The following is a 16,812-nucleotide window of genomic DNA, read 5'->3' on the forward strand; positions in this document are numbered from 1 at the left end:
TGATGAATCTGCTGTACTGTATTCCCTTTAGAAGAATAACAATAGAAAGATCCAGAATAAAAGTAGAAATGGGAAGCAAATGAACCCAATAAATCATATGGAAGCCTAACTTTGTACTGCATATATGAATTTACTCTGTGCATCCAACTTCTTTATAAGCTCTAGATACCTGGGTTTCTAAAAATAAGTTCATTTTCAAAATCTAAATTTCAGATTCTGTTGTAACACGCTAATTCTCAGAATAAAAGTAATAGTTTGGGTTGGGGGGGATTGTTGGCGTTTTTTTTTTTTTTAACATGTTCTGAAGTCAGAAAATTCTATGTTGAGCAACAATGTAAAAGTATTTTTCACATGCAGCAATATGTTCTCACTGTCATGTCTCAGGAGAAATCCCTTGGGGCTCAAGATCTGTGCATGTAATACCCACATAGAAAATTAAGCCTCAGTTGACTCCATCGAAAAAACCCAAACCCACCTCTAAGAATATCTAAGCATTGTTTTGAAACAATGATTGAGATCATTTTTAAAGTTCTAATATTAGTTACACACATTTATGCCATAGCTAAATTTGATATAGTCAGGGATTTCTTTAAAATGCTGGACTGGAAGATAATGAGTTTCACAAATTTCTCCAGCACTCAGGAGAATGGAGGATCTTCACAGAATCTCAGGACCAATGCATCTTTCTTTCCCTGAATTGAAACCCTTGCTGCCTCTGTTTTTTGAGTTTAAACATGGAGGTTTGCTTCTGTGAATGGGGTTCTGGAGGAAATAAAAGAAGCCTCCAGTCCTGTCCAGTGTGTATTTTGAAAAATTTAGCTTCCCTAAGGTCTTAACAAAAGGGAATTCTACTTGCGGGGAGAGATGATTAATCCGAGACGCTCCAATGTACTGTATGTTGTAATGATGAAAAGGATGCTCAACAGGTCTAAGCCTTTCGAAGGGAGGGTCTTACTCATCTTTGCCTAGGTGTGGTTCATGAAGCATCTTTAGCTCTTGACATAGCAGAGGGCACCTCAGAATAATACAGCTTCTCTCCAAGGAACAAAATGAATTTCCAAGCCTTTTCTTTACCAGGGTAACATTTGACAAGGTTGCTTTAATGCTCTCATTCTCCCCAAGTATCTCAGATGAGGAGGACAGAAAAAGTTTGCAGCAGAGAAAGAGAGAAGGAAAAGAAATTCAAGATTTTCAAAACAGTGTGCCAAAAAGCACACTTTCTCTCCTTGCTGCAGACATCAGGTAATGAGTACAACTGGATGTGCTGTGGATTATTCTAGAAGCTTGGGCCAGAGAAAATGGGTTTTGCTCAGCTTTTATACACAAAGACATACACAAAATCTTCTGAAATCTTATCGCTTAGGTGTATGGGCTGAAAATTGAGTAATGCTTAAATCCTAGTGCTCCACAGAGCCAACACAAGTCTATTAGTCCACCTTCAGCAATGCATTAATTTTCCTACTATTGAATTATTATTTACATGATACCACAAATGTGCACGACCCTTTAAAGGAAACTAAAGGTGTAGCCCCTGTCCAGAAGATCTGCCATTCTAAGTTCATCCTAATATCGATACAAATAATGGAACACACTTTTGCTCTCTAAAATGGCAGTCAAAGCAAATTGGGCATTCTGAGCTGGGCTCTGGCAGCCTTTTGTATTGCTTTCATTAGAGTGTCAGACTCTAAAAAAATAGTGTGACAAAGGAAGGGTGGCTGGTGAGCTGGCAATCATATAACGTCTAAAGATCTGAGCTCTTCTGTAATGATCATATGTGATTTACAGAATCAAAGGGTCAAATTCTGCCCTCAATTAGGCACCTATTGCTAGGTGGTACACCACCACATGGCACGTGAATTAGAGAGATTATTGTATTTCTAAAGAAACAGAAAAATGGTCTGCGGCCTTCAAAGTAACAAATTCAGTGTTGATCCTATATTAAATAATAACATATAAACGTACGAAAATATCAATCCATCTTCAGTGCATTTTTTTTAATAGATATAGTTGGAGCAATAGAACTGCTGCAGTCTCTGTCTCTAGTCTAATATTCTGTGTTTCTAATATGTTTCTAGTCTAATATTCTGCATGGGAATATGCTCCACAAGCCAAACTTTGGAAAAGAAAAAATTGGCATTGTTTCAGCCTGCTTGAACATCAAAGCATTGGCTAAGTTTGTCAGTAGTTCCCCATCTCTGCTGTATCTAACAGCCCTACCCCTCTGATGGCACCATGGTACAAGAGTTTCCGCGAATGCTCATTTCTGTTGCCTCTCTTAACTAATGCCTACACCTTCTAAGAAAGGATTAATGAAATTTATTCCTCAGGAAAATTTATCAGACGCACAAGTTATTTAATTCGGTATGAAGTCCCCCGTACCCTCAGGAATCGGAAAACCCACAGATTTCAATTGCTGGTTTCTGCTTTTTATTATATGGTCACCATCCTATAATCCAAACTTGCTGAACTTGTTAAGTTTCTCCACTGACGTTAGTGGGATTTCATTCAGGTACCCTGACAGGTGCTATAAAGAGAAGTGGAACTGAAAGTCAGCGGAATTGAAATCTCAGCTGGCTAGAGGCATTTCTGCTATCCTTTTTATGTAAACACATGACCAAGGAGAGAAAATTACTGTTGATAAAAACAGCTTCTCATCCACACTTTGTGAAATAGCTAGTACAGTCTCTTTTAGGAAAATGCATTCAATCACTTTCTCTAAAAACATATGTACATGCATACACATACATATAAAACTTAAAAAGAGAAGGCTATCATATCCAAAATTTGTCTAGAAACAAATTTCCTTTAATGATTACTTTGACTACAGGCTTTTGATTTTCCTCAACACCTTCCTGCATTTGATTCTGACCCATAAAGGCCAGTCTCCTGCAACAACCAGCAGAGAACGCTGGCATTAGGGGAAATACTGCATAAACAGAAGTAAACTCTAATTGACAGATACACAGATTTTCATCTTAATTGCATGCTTTTAGGACTTCAAAGTGTGTTTCAAAGTTATCAGTGTATTATAGCATTTGTTTTGAAATGCAATTGATATTTATTGTATGAGTTCTTCTGCTTTCCAATATAATGATATTTGTGTGATTATTTGTAAATAAGTGTAATGACTTTTTTACTTTAAGCTAGAAATAAATTCTGACTTTCCATTCGGACAAAACACACGTATGTAAAGTTAGAGACAGTTGCGAAAGCAATCTAATCAACAGCAAATAGGAGGAAACAGTGGACAAGGAAATTAAATAACGAGTAAGACTATTAAAGAACAGCTCCATTGATTTGGACGTGCCACAGAAACGTCATTGCCCCAACCGCTCTATGTCTCTTTCATCTAACTGGAATAAACTACACCGTGATTTATGTTGTAAGCACTGTGTTCCCATGTCATTTTAAAAGAACAGAATTTTCTGGATCTTCCCTTTCTTAGTTAATACACATGCACACACTCACACAAAACATATGTTAATAACTTCAGACCACAAATTTAATTTATCTCAGCTTTCCACCTGACATCATTTCTTGTCATGTGGCGCATACCCATCCGTAAACAAAATGGGGATTCATTACCATAGCAACAGAGAGTGTGACTTTGATCAGCTTCAATGATTATTTGTAGGCACACACGTTTACAGATATCAAAATCCTAAGTGAAGGCTGATTACCTTTTTTTTTTTTTTAAATGAAAGCAGTTAAGTTGGTTTGTATGTATGAGAAAGAATGCATACTAAAGGCACTAAAAAATACCTCTGAATGGAAAACGAAGCTACTGGCCATTAGCCCGGTGTCACTTCCAGTTACTTGTGAATATATATATTCCTAATACAAATAATTTGACGTATGATGTCCTGTGACCAATAAAGTATTTTCTTTTTGTTCCCTGGCAGATGTGATACTTAAAGCTGCACATGCAGGTGTTTTGGGGGCTGGCTCGTGTGGGATGAGAAGAGGTGGTAGTCTGTAGCTTGACAGAGAAAGAAAAAAAATCTGAACAATGTGTTGAAAAAGACTACAGTCAGAGCTGCGCAGGACCAGCTGTTTTTTTCTAATTAGAATAACAAAAATAGCACATGCTAAAATGTTTTTTTTTTTTTTTTTTTTTCTCAAAAGCAATGAATGCTTTAGGAACTATAAGGAAAGAGCTCTAAAACCTATTTAAATGAAGGAATGTTTCAGGAGCCATATGGAGAAGAAAAAGGCGAAAGTAGAGAAATGTTTTATTTTTAGCTAAATCTGAAGCATTTCAATTCTTCATCCAATGTTACATAGAAATTATCTTACTTTTAAATTTCCAAAAATGTCAGTGCTGATGCTGCCTATTGTATCATAGCTTAAACAAGATATTTTAAAATACTTAGTGCATTTCAGTGATGCATTCTTCCAGGCATTGTAAATTCCATTATATGCCCTGAACATGCATTGAGATATATTACTTATGATATATCTGTGTTCCAGTAATGTATGATAGCTGCACATAATGAAGTATGTGACAAACACTCAAAACACACACTGTATCATCAGTCTTTTTTCCTCTTCTCTTTTTTTCTCCCGCCCCCCCTTTTTTTCCTGAAGCACTGATGATTCAAAACTTTGAATACAGGAATAACATTTGTAACAGCTACGGCATTCTGGACATCTGCACTGTTAGAGTACTTTAGAATAAAGTCACATGGCCATAGGGAAATTTCACAGAATTAAAATCACAGTGACTTGCCAAGGTGTATAACTAGTTTGTTTTCAGCTGTTCTTATCATGAATAATTACCAAGCAGGCATATCCTAAAGCTAGCACAAGCTGTCATTTCACCAGAAATATTCAATATTTAAAACAGAATTTAGAATTTAGAATTTCATAAATGAAAATAATTACAGCACAGGCAAAATAGCACAGTTCAAGTGCTGTCATGTACTTCTTGCCTCTCTATGAGGCTTCCCAGAATCAACATGTTAGAGTCATATTAAATTATTTTTACAACGTAAAGAAAATGATGCAAATGCAAGGGGAAATTGCAAGTTGTTTTTTTTTCCCCAGAACTAATACTTTGCTAGCATTTTACTGACTGTTCCTTTATCAAGCACAGAAAGAGAAAACACAGTATGATCCCAACACTTCCATCTGTTTCAGTCCATTTTGATCAAACATGCTACGTGTACTCTTTTCCACCGCCGTATGTGTGAGCGAAAGCCAACAGTAGTGCAAAGCTGGACAGGAAGGATGAGAGGCAGGAATAAGATGGAGGTGCAAGAGATGGGATGCACTTTACCGTCAAGCCTTCCTTAGACCCTTTACTACCCTTGCAGGTCCCTAACATGAAGCACAGACCTACGTTGCCTCCATGGGAGAGCACAGAAGTCTTTGGGGAATGACTACTCAGCCATCAGCGTCCCACCTCTCTTGCACACCCACAGCACAGGCAGAAGTGGCCGTGGCCAACAAATAGCCAGCTACAAGGGACCGGAGTCTCGCTGCCCCACCAACAACCCTGTCTACTTCAAGATCATTTGCGACTTCTCTGTTATGCCAGCAAATATCAGGTCACGTCCCTGGGTTTTCTGTTTTTGCATCCCAGAGGGGACAAAAAAGGGAGACTGCGAGCCAAGAGAAAAGCGCGCTTTCCTTTCACACAAGGCTTAATATTGGCACATTATTATAATATTATGAAAATCTTTATTGGAGCTTGAATAATGCCCTGAAATAGATATTGTACTGGTTAATAAATTACATTTTCAAATGAGAGAGATTTTATCACCAAAACATCTCATGATTAATTTCTAATGTGAAGCTTATGGCCCTAACTTAAAACACTTGATTTTGCATTTGTGTTCAAAGGTTGAGCACTTAGTAAAGTTTTTATAAGAAACTCGCTGAATTTTTTTCCCCCATATTAAAAAAAAAAAAAAAAAATCACTAACCTGTTAATCCACTATAACTTCATAACCTCAATTACAGCTCTTGAGATGAAGGCGATTAAAAATAAGTATTTTCCCCCACTTTCAAAGAGCAGGTCATACCTTCCAAAGAAATTCTGTTTAAAATTTTTCAACGATACATTAATGGCAATAATTAGAATTGGTCAGAAATGTTCCACAAGACATGTTTCCCATTTTCCAATCAGTTCTAGCTATAGCTACTTGGAGTTTTAACATCTCGAGTAGTACCACTGTAGTAAGTAGGGTTATTTCTATAGGAAGTAAGAGGGGATAATATCAAACTATATGTGCTATGAGAAAAAGCTAGTAAAAAAGCCAGGGTGTTAAAATTAGGAATTCACAGCTCCCAAACCTAAGTATTGACCACAAGGCCGAACTTCTGCTCTAATGAATTTTTTTAAAAATTAATGATTTATATTAACCAGCATTTTACTGAACTTGGCCCACTGCTAAGATTTGCGGCACACCATTTTCTAATATGTTTGATTACTTTACTGTTGTTGTTTGTGAGCAGCCCCTGATCCATCTAAACACATTCTCAAATGACAAAATGAATCAATAAAGTAAGGGTGCCAGAGTGCAAGAGGCAACGCTGCAACTCAGTTTCTCAGTTTTTCTGGATATGTTCAAGTCTCTAGCATTAAGACATAATTCTTTAGCTGATTATTCCCATGATCAACTCAGCATTGCAAATATGCAGGCTTATACATTCAGCATTCATTTTGTTAATATTCTCAAGAAATGAATCAAAATTTTACTTTTCTAACTAGTAGCCAATCAATAATCAACTACATTATTCACAAAAAGTTAAAAAAATGAACAAAAAAGAAACAAAGGAAATTGAAATGCAAACAAAAATACGTACAATTTAGACTATTTAGTCCTCCCATTTACCAGAATGTGTGTTTAATTCTAACCACAAAAATTATTCTGGACTAATGATACAGTAACCCTTCTCAATGACTGAATAGGTTTCCTTGTATTATTTGTCAAGCACATTTTGGGTTAGTCTAAAAACACAGCAGCTGTAAACTGTTTGGGGTAGGCAAAGTCCACAGCAGCCACCCGCCATCGGGGCTGTTCAGATTCTTAGGCCTGGTGGTGAGATAAAATTAAAAATAAAATTATTTGTGCATTTGGTAACATTATGACTCCTGCATCGAAATCACTTTTTTTTAAAAGTTATTTTCTGGTAACTAAATAAATTAATTGTTGCTGTGAAAAACACTGTACCTTACTGTGATCCTAAAATCTGAAGAAAAATGAGAAACATCTCCCAAATCCCTCTTGTCAATCCCAACTTTCTAATGGCTCTCCTTTTTTCCTGCAATACTTCTCCAAATTGTGTTTGTGGCTGATACTTCCTACCCTGCCTTCCTCCCACGGGGAGCTGGAGCTCCACCTTCTACTCTTCCATTTGCAATCCATTTTAATAACTTCATCTTCTCCAACAAATAAGAATTTTGCCATTGTCTTTAGGCGAACAAGAGGAGATTTTCAGTGAGCTAAGCTGTATAGGTTTTTGTCTCATTTTAATCAGGATGTTGGTTGCACAGTTCAATACTGATTGTGTAATCAGAAAGCAAGAAGAAACAGAACACAAATGAATTACTATGGAAAAATTGTCCTCATAATGGGGTCATGAAGCATAGGCATATACATTTATAATACTCTGTCAAATTACATTATGCAAGGAAATAAATTATGTTAAGAGAAAGTATGTTTTAATTACAAGCACAACACTTCTTCAAATTGGGGAAAAATTGCTAACCCCTTTTTTATTATTTTTATTATTATTATTATATAAATTTAGCATCAATATGCATAGAAGTGCCTGCACAGGGTAGGCATCCCCTGCTGTTAAGGAGTGTGTGTGCGCGTGCGCACGAGCAAAATTTAGGACTAAGATTTTCCAATTATTATTTTTTCTGTAGTTTTTTCCTGACCATCAATGTGTAAAATAAAGAGACCTAAACAGTAAGACAACAGTAGTTTGTTATCATGTACATGACAGCAGTTATACCGTGGTCTCACTAAGTGTGTTGCAGATACATTAGATTATTTAAATCACAGAAAATGGAATACAGGATAAAAAGAGAAAGCATAAGGTTTGGGGTTTTTTAGTTTTTCTTTTCTAATCTAAACAAACATTTAAAGAACAGCATCCTGGTGAGAAAGAGGATGTTGTTAGGATACACAATTCGCCTTAAAATTGCAAATGAAGTTTGAATAGGTGCAAAGCCAAACACAAACTTTCTATAATCCATTATAAAGAATGGCATAATATAACAGGTATTAGACATGCCTGTCTGTTAGATAAATTTAGAGATGTTATCAATCTTTTAAAACCTTTATTCTTCCATAAATAAGTTTTGGCTACAAATCAAATAATAGTCAAAGTGCTGAGTATAAAATAGAGACAACATTTTACTCTGCTATCCCAGCCTATATGTGCAGCATTAACCACAAAGCGATAACTACAAAAAGAAGTCTCAGCTATAAGACCGCTACCCAGGCTAAAGGTGTGTCACTCCTCCCAGCCCCAGTTTTCTGGGATAACAGCAAGCAGCTTTGAAAATATACAGGAATAAGAAGCTTTGAAAATATTCAGCTTTTGCTTCAACACTCCTGTAAATACCCTGAGTACATTCGTACGGAGGAGGAAAACACACGGGAAAGGGGAAGTTTGGTCATGTAATTCTCTAACTAGAATTTAATTTTACTTATTAAACTCTTAAAAAAAAAAAAATAATTGCCAGGTTTCAGATGTGTACCCTGTTCACCCAAAGGTTTTCTGGATACACTAAAACATCTTTCTTACCACAAGGTGGCATCTTCTTATTTTTATATAAAACATCTGAATATTTACATAATTTGAATAATTTTCTACACCTGAATGTTTCTAATTTTTTTTTATGACAGCCATTTAACATCTGTGCAGATACCTAGCAATGACGTTAGACTTCACCTCACAAATGGTCATGGAAGTATCTGCTGCTGCTTTTCATATACCTTTTTACAGACATTACATACATACTGAATCCCTTCACTAAACAACGTGCTGACAAGACTTATAGGAACACACAAATACTCCTTTCAAATTCTGGCGCAACCCAAATTAAGAATTTACAAGACACGTTAAAAATGCTGAGCTTTCTCCCAAAACTGCTATTGAAAGAGTACATTAACAGAGTAATCTGACCAGTTTCTCAGCATGCAGATATTTTAAAATATAATGCAGAAATCCACTAAAGCCAAAGAACTTTACACTCCATACTCTATACACATAACTCAAACCAATTCTACAAACACAGAAAAATGCATAAAAAGCATCAGCAGGTTTTTTTTAAAATCTGCCCAGATCACTACTAATATAACCCATATGAGAAGTAAAAAGGGAAAAGTTTAAAGTCTCTCTCTCTAACAACTTTCATTTTGCACAGTTATTAGTCTCCTTCCAAAGGTGAAGATTTTCATCTAATCAGAAGAGCATAATGTCTACCAACTATGTTCAACTTAACGCAGGTGGAAATTACTACATAAGCGAGAAATCAGAGAACTGAGTTCCCATGACAGAACTTGATCCCCCCCGCTATTAAGTTGCTTTAAAAGCAAAAAGAAAGAGGAAATAATTTTTTTTTTTTAATACTATAACTTCATTAGATATCGTCCTAGGTCTACTGATTCAACTGCAAAGCTGCTGTTGACTTCAAAAGGCTATGGACTCAGGCTCCTGTCCCATAATTAAGAGGAGTTTAACTAGCATGGTACACCACAAACTAAGGGAAATTTTATGCCAAAACTTTTTCAGGAAGAAATTCAAATTTAATGCTTCTGAAATGTGTCAGAAATTCTTCTCAGCTTCCTCAAACTGGTCCTAACTATGAAATTTTCTCACATACTAATCTATTTCTAAGCCAAGGGGCTTTTCTTTATCTTTTCAAAGAAAATTGGTTTGGTTTCTTAATTTGAAACAATTTACTTCAGAATTTACCTCAAAGAAGTTTTAATTTCAAATGCTTGATTCTGAAATTAAGGTTTTTGAGTCAAAGGGAAGAATTTTCTCCTTTTCAGTCAATGGTTTCAGATCTAGGTGCAGTAATTCTGAATATTGTACCATTGTAGAAGAGCATCAGAATATTTCTAAACCTAATTCTTCCACCCCTCTCTAAACAAGACATTGGATACTGATTTCCATGTAATTTCTTCTCAACAAGAAGCAAAGTGTAATATTGTTTATCATACATAATCTGAAAACACGGCTGCAGTTTTGTTAAAACAGTTGGTGCTCTCAGGTTCTTCTGTGTCCCAACTGAGACACCAATACAGGGAGGTGGATGTACAGATCCTGATCTGCTCAGCTATAAATGAGTAACTTCACTTGAGAGCTGAACTATGTATCAGTTTAAAAGCAGTGAGACAACAATGTAATCGTCTGCAAATACAAATGAAGCAACAGGTCTAGCCATTACGTTTACTCCCAATTATTTGCAGCTGCAAAAACATACAGCCAATATTTTTCACATACAAAATTCCATTTTTGGCCCCAGGCAAAAATCAGTTCCCATCTCTTATCTGCTGTTCTGGTAGAGCTTTCAGAAACCGTGAATTACAGCAAAATTCTTCTAACTGAACTAATGTCTAGCAGACCATCTGCAAATAAAATTATTTCAAAAATCATTCAGTGAAGCCACGTCACTTTAAAGAGACAGGTATGATCATCACTTCTAATGTTACCTGAGAACTGAAAATAAATAAAAAAACCACTCTTGCATGCACAAGTAACAGGATGCTTACACTAATATACCACAAACGATACATCTCTACCACAAGTACAAAACAACATGTCAAACCGGTAGAAAACTTCTGAGTTAATTTTAAAAGGTATTCCTTCAATGAACTATCCTGTAACAATTACTTAGTTTTGATTTAATGGCAAGTAGTTAAGAATAAAAACAATGGCCCCAAAATAATCTTCTGCTACAGCTCCTTTCCTGTGTGCTGTTTGTTTTTAATTCTCAGGTATCCACACCAAAGTGTTACTCTATTTCTACAGAAAGACCCATTTTTAAGCGCTAAGGCATTCCCTTAGGGCCAAGTGCAGCATTTTGTAAGGTCTGATGAGAGTTGTAAAATCCCTTCTGCCACCCCTAATCCTTCCAGGATGGGGCTCTCAATCTCTCCTCGGGCCTCCTGGTGGCATTAGAGAGCCAGGGGTACAGGGCCAGAGGTCACACTGCTGCCGCCCTCAGCAAAGGTGCCCCCCTTGTTAGTCCAAAAGTACAAAATACCAGTAGGCATGGGGTAACGATCACTGAGATTGCGCTAAAACCTCTGAATGCTTTCAGATCTTCTAAGTCCCCCACATTTGCCTCCGATCAAAGGCAGGCGTGATCAGTGTTCAAAGCATCCAGTCCAAACATGCAACAGCTCCAATAAAATATAAACATGCACTACCGTGTCCTTCGTGTATGTATCTTGGTGCATATCCATATCTACAGGTACATATCTATTAAGTATCTACTTTACTTAATCTTCAAGTAAATTGATAAATGTAGAGTCATGTTCTGTGCAATATCACTAAGCAATTCTCTAGACATTTAGAGCCAAAAAAAATCAAGGAGACAGGAGTTGTTTAACTTGTACAGAAAAAGGCGTGAACGAGCCCACCTTTACTAGTTCCAGTGGAGATGCTCTAATTTAGTAGCTGAAGTTCTGGCCTAACACGGGAAACATCGGCACGAAGTCCAATTTCACTTTACTGAACCTGATCTTACTAGTAACTTTCTTCATCATAAAATATCTTGATTTGTGTGCAGCATATACAAACTAAACACACTGCCAAGGTCTTTGAAGCATGGGATGTGACATCCTCGAGGACAGTACCTAGGTCACGGTATGCTTCAATCGCTTCTGTGCTATTAACTCATGCTTAGTAATAACAATACTAACAACAAAATAACTTAAGGGCAAAATCCTCTGTGCTGAAGTGAAAAGGAGGATTACTGCTGACTTTATTGTGCGGGTGAAATCTTGGCCTCAGTCAGACCCACAGGATTATGCCAGCTGGCCTACCAGAGAAACAATGTGATAATTCAAGTAAGTATTAAACTCCACTTCTGTATTTTACTCTTCACACTAGATAAACTAATGTGGTTCAATAAATTCTGCTTAGAAACTGGTGAACACCCCACAGACCACACAAATACTGTAAATGCAACAGAAAATATTTTTTGGTCCTCACATATAACTTACCTTCACTGTTCTGTATATAGGGTTCTTCTCTAAGCAGCAAAACCACCACTCAAATGATACCTGGTCCAGCAGCATCTCTGCTGTAGCTGTTATCATCACATCCCCTCCATATTCTCTTAAGCTCTCTTTCTTTTTATTAGAATATAACAACCTATATTAAAAGCCCCAATGCTATTAACAGTTACCATGGCTCGTATGCAAGGTACTGCTATTATTCCACGTTATAAAGCAGTGCTGAAGGAATTCAAAATCCCACTATGGTTAGTGTTAGTAGATGACTTTTCCATGGCAGCTATTTCAAGTTACCTCTCCATGAATTGCAGGAGAGGTATCAATAATTTCCAGCTAAATCAATACGTTTTGCCTAGGAACCAGAGTTCTTCCACATGTTAGTATAAGAAAATGAAAAACAGATCTTCTATTTTGGTATCATGGGCTACTCTGTTATTCTAATTAATAAATGGAGCAGACAGCCTACATCTCCTTATAGTTTACTCCACATTTCCTTTAATTTATCAATGCAAAATTATTTAGCAGAGAGTCATTAATCGAATTTCTTCTGAGAAGCATTAGATATGTTAAATTTCAACGATGTTGCTTCAAAACAGCTGTAACCATGGATTTTTTAAGCTTTAATTGAACATCTGTGCACTTTAATTAATTTGAACAAAATGTAAAGGGGGAGGGGGAGCAACAGTAGGTACCATGAATTTAATGAACTAATTTTAGTTTTCCAAACTCCCTCAAATAGTGACTCTTCTACGTACACATCAGATTGAAAACAGCAGCATTAAGTAGCACAAAGTTCACTATACATTTCCAAATATGATGCAATTGGATTTCATAAGATAGAAACGATGTATGAAAACCAAAAGTTGCACATACAGTCTACAGTGTTCTGTTCCTCTCCTCGGTCAAGGCCAGCTTTACCAGAGGTTATTTATCATACGGCTACACTGCACAGGGGGAGGCTGATGTACCTAGGTAACACTTGCAGCAGTCAAATAAGCTGCCTAAAGTATCCAAGAGAAGCGATGAAGAAAGGATTGCCTTTACTCCTGTGCCTATCAGGAGATGAAGCACCTGGTTCAAGGCTGCAGGAAAGCCTCCATCCGGGACCAGAAGTTATTCAGAACCCAAGTCCTAGCCACAGTATCTCAGTCAGCCTCTTGAAAGCTGAACATTAATTACTCGTTTACAGTTCAAGAGGAGACAGCGGTGTTTCTTTTTCCCAAAAACTCGAGTGCCAAGAACTCTCCACAAAGACATTCTCCTCAGTGGGAAGGCATTCACTCTCACTTCGAGCACCCCTGAACCAGCTTTTACAGGAGGGATGAGAAACACCCTGCACATCCTGCCTGGAGGAATGCTTTGAGCACAGGGCCAGTACCCAGAAAGCGCGCAACACAGTCCCCCCATAGGCACTTCTAAAAAGGCTGTGCTCTGTTGATGTAGATGCCCTATACTAGAAGAGGACTCCGGCACAGGATCCCAAGCGGGCAGGTACATATTGCAGATACACAATATATGCCCACAAATCAAGCATTTTTGTTCTGTCTTTCAGACGTAACTGTGCTCAACACTTCCTGTTAACCAGTTGATGACAGCCTTTGTTCAAGATGTAGTTTCTAAGAATCAATGACTTTACTCTAGCAGCTCTGAGTCATGGCTTTGGAAGTCCCCACCTCTCTTATTTGTAGAGCTAGTAACTGCTGCTCTCTGAACCATCACCATATGAAAAAAGGTCTAATTGATCAGAATTTTATTCACTGACATTTCGACATTCAAGATGGCTATTACCTTAGAGCTAACAATCTACCAAAATACACACAGGCAACTACCACAATAGAGTTCATACGCTGTACAACACAAAAACTAGACCTTGTGTCCATACTGTCAGAAGTACTATACCTATAAGCCACAAGTGATATGGTGCAAGGTATACTTGTCCTGATATAACTACCGTCCACAATTGGGATCATACCATTTAAATCTATCCGGAGAAAAATAAAGGATCGTTTTCTGACTAAATGATATGAACTGGGTGACGATGAGGCTTCTGAGTCTTTTTAGATCTCCTTTAACAGCTACTTGTCCAAGGGATGACACTCACTAAACAGCTTAAAAAAATTAACCTGTGAAGAACCTTAGATATGAGACATAGAGTAAAGGTGTAAGTAACATGTAGAAAGCAAATAACTTATTCCATAGTCCCCTTATTTACATTTTTTTTCCCCCCACAGAGGTATATCACTGTTCATACTTCACTAAAGCATTATTGTTTGTTTCTCTGTAAACATTCCAGCTACTACTTCAAATTAAAGAAAAAAAGCTGCCAAGAAAAAACAACTGTTAAGATGGATTCAAAGATGGAATACCATAATTCAAAAGGTCTCTTGTTGAATCAGATAATCATAACTATTAGAGATTATTTTGAAATACTTTTTACAGTCTTAGGACTATTAATGTCATGTTCAAATCACTCTGAGGCTGTTTCAGTTTTTTGTTGTTGTTTTACTGTTCATGGGGATACAATGACTCATTGGCACATTTCCAGCGCAAGATGCATTTGAATAATACATGGCATGCCCTTTAGCTAGCATCATAATGCCAGATTTAAAACAAGGTAAGAAGTTTCTCCGTATACACTCCCAGTGTTCAGCTGCTCATAATCTATAGCGTTAACAATTTATCATCGAACCCAGAGACTCGCTGCCAACTTATCAAAGTGGCCACTGGATGCGTATGATCTAGTCTGAGCATCTGGCTCTTCACTGTTCCTGACATTAGCACAGACAACAGAATCAGTGGACTATTGAATGCAATTACAGTAAGCGAGACAGACAATAAAGATTGATAGCGCCTTCTCTTTTTATCACATACAAAACTAGTGGGGGTTAAAGCTTTGCCTTGAGCTGCCTTCATTTAACAATGATTGAAAATATGCAATTGTGATGGTAAAACACTGCAGCCTGTACCACTTCATTTACTGGACACATTATCAAATTAAATGAAAAGTGAACTGCCAAAAGCAACAGTTATTATATATTAATGATGAATATTTACTTAGCATTGTTCACAAATCATACAGAGAACAGAATCCTTCTTGTTATCTTCTTTGCAGGCTACAGATGAGTAGTTTAACATTTCTATGTTTACGTTAAGTCTTCTGTCTACAAATCTCTAAATACAGACATGTGCGATTGGTTTTGAGACTATCCATGTGGTTACAAATGTGTAATTAATAAAATGCTCCAGTAGTAAATGAATCCTAATTGCTGCAGGGATTCTTTACCTCAAATCACAGTTGGTATTCTTGAAAGTACTTAACTAACCAAAGAAACTAAAGAAAATGAGTATTTTTGTTTCCAGCAGGCTTTACATTGTGGGTCAAATGGTGTGCAACAACTTTTAACAAATGGAAAATCCAAAAGAAGATTTATCATAATACATCTATGGTACAGAATTTCAAACTGGTTACTGGTCTTTGGTTACTGCATACCAGGTGAGCTAAAAATAGGCGGTACATCGGAACTACACAGATAAGAAAGCGGAGTTATGCAAATAATTGATTGTTTTGCTTAAAACTTTAACTCCTTGTTTTACAGAAGCCATGCTAACAACATTCTTTCCTCGAACTACAGCCAAATCATCCTCCAATGTGTGGCAATAATCTAACTACTGAATGACAGAGCTGATCACTTTTTCGTGGTTGTGGCCTAGTTTGTATTGATTATTTTAATAGATAAAACAAGGAATTTCTTTATCTGAGTGTCATGTAAGAATTGATACCATAGAGAAATTAAATTAAGAAAAAATGGTCTTTTCTACAAGCTCAAAATTAAACAAAACAATAAGTACACTGTCAGCACCGTAAAAAAAAAAATCCGTCAATTTTAGATCGACTGCAATAAAGTAGTAGTTGGACAACATGTGGTCCTGGTACTGCCCGGTTTGGGGTTACATATACAACAAATGCAAACATATGGTCCTAGTCATGCAATGATATCCATACAGGCATATTTTTGCCTATGTGAAGAACTCTGCTTGCTTCAGAAAAGCTCTTGATGCAGGCACTAGTCACTGTGCAAGTGGCATGCTGAGGTATCTGGGACTAAATGACTAAACTGAGAAGTTTAAATAAAAATAGGCATTTGCTTTTTTTCCTCCATACAGCCCTGGGTAGTAAAATAAAGGCATTCACAGAACACTCACTAATCCACATGAACTGTATCCTCCAAGCTTTTCTTCTTTTTGTAAGCAAACTGATTATATTCCAGGAATTTGATTTCTACAAATTGTTGATGTAAAGGCACTGCAGACTAAACAATACAAAAGAAGAAAACTGCGGGAAAAAGTTTGGCTTTCTGGCCATAGGCTAGAGTATAAACCATAAAAGTGACAAACACACAAATATGCCACAATGGAAAACTATGTGCTGATCCCACACAATAAATTGAAAAAGCAACATGCTGTATGGTACTGTTTAACAATAGTGCAAAAATAACTGTAGGAAACTCTGGCTAAGACGGCCCACAGACAGTTTTGGAAGGGATGATGCATCAACAGACAAACTACAAGTAGAACAAATGAATTATCTTAAGCCTACTGA

The 16,812-nt window shown here is 36.9% G+C and overlaps 1 long non-coding RNA gene across 3 annotated transcripts in view; it reads right to left on the minus strand.

The window, feature by feature from the left end:
• Positions 1-16,812, minus strand: part of LOC143159123 (uncharacterized) — a 510,504-nt gene that overhangs the window by 360,542 nt on the left and 133,150 nt on the right. The gene's annotated exons all lie outside the window — the stretch shown is intronic.

The sequence above is a fragment of the Aptenodytes patagonicus genome, chromosome 3, assembly GCF_965638725.1.
Source record: "Aptenodytes patagonicus chromosome 3, bAptPat1.pri.cur, whole genome shotgun sequence".
Classification (NCBI taxonomy): domain Eukaryota; kingdom Metazoa; phylum Chordata; class Aves; order Sphenisciformes; family Spheniscidae; genus Aptenodytes; species Aptenodytes patagonicus.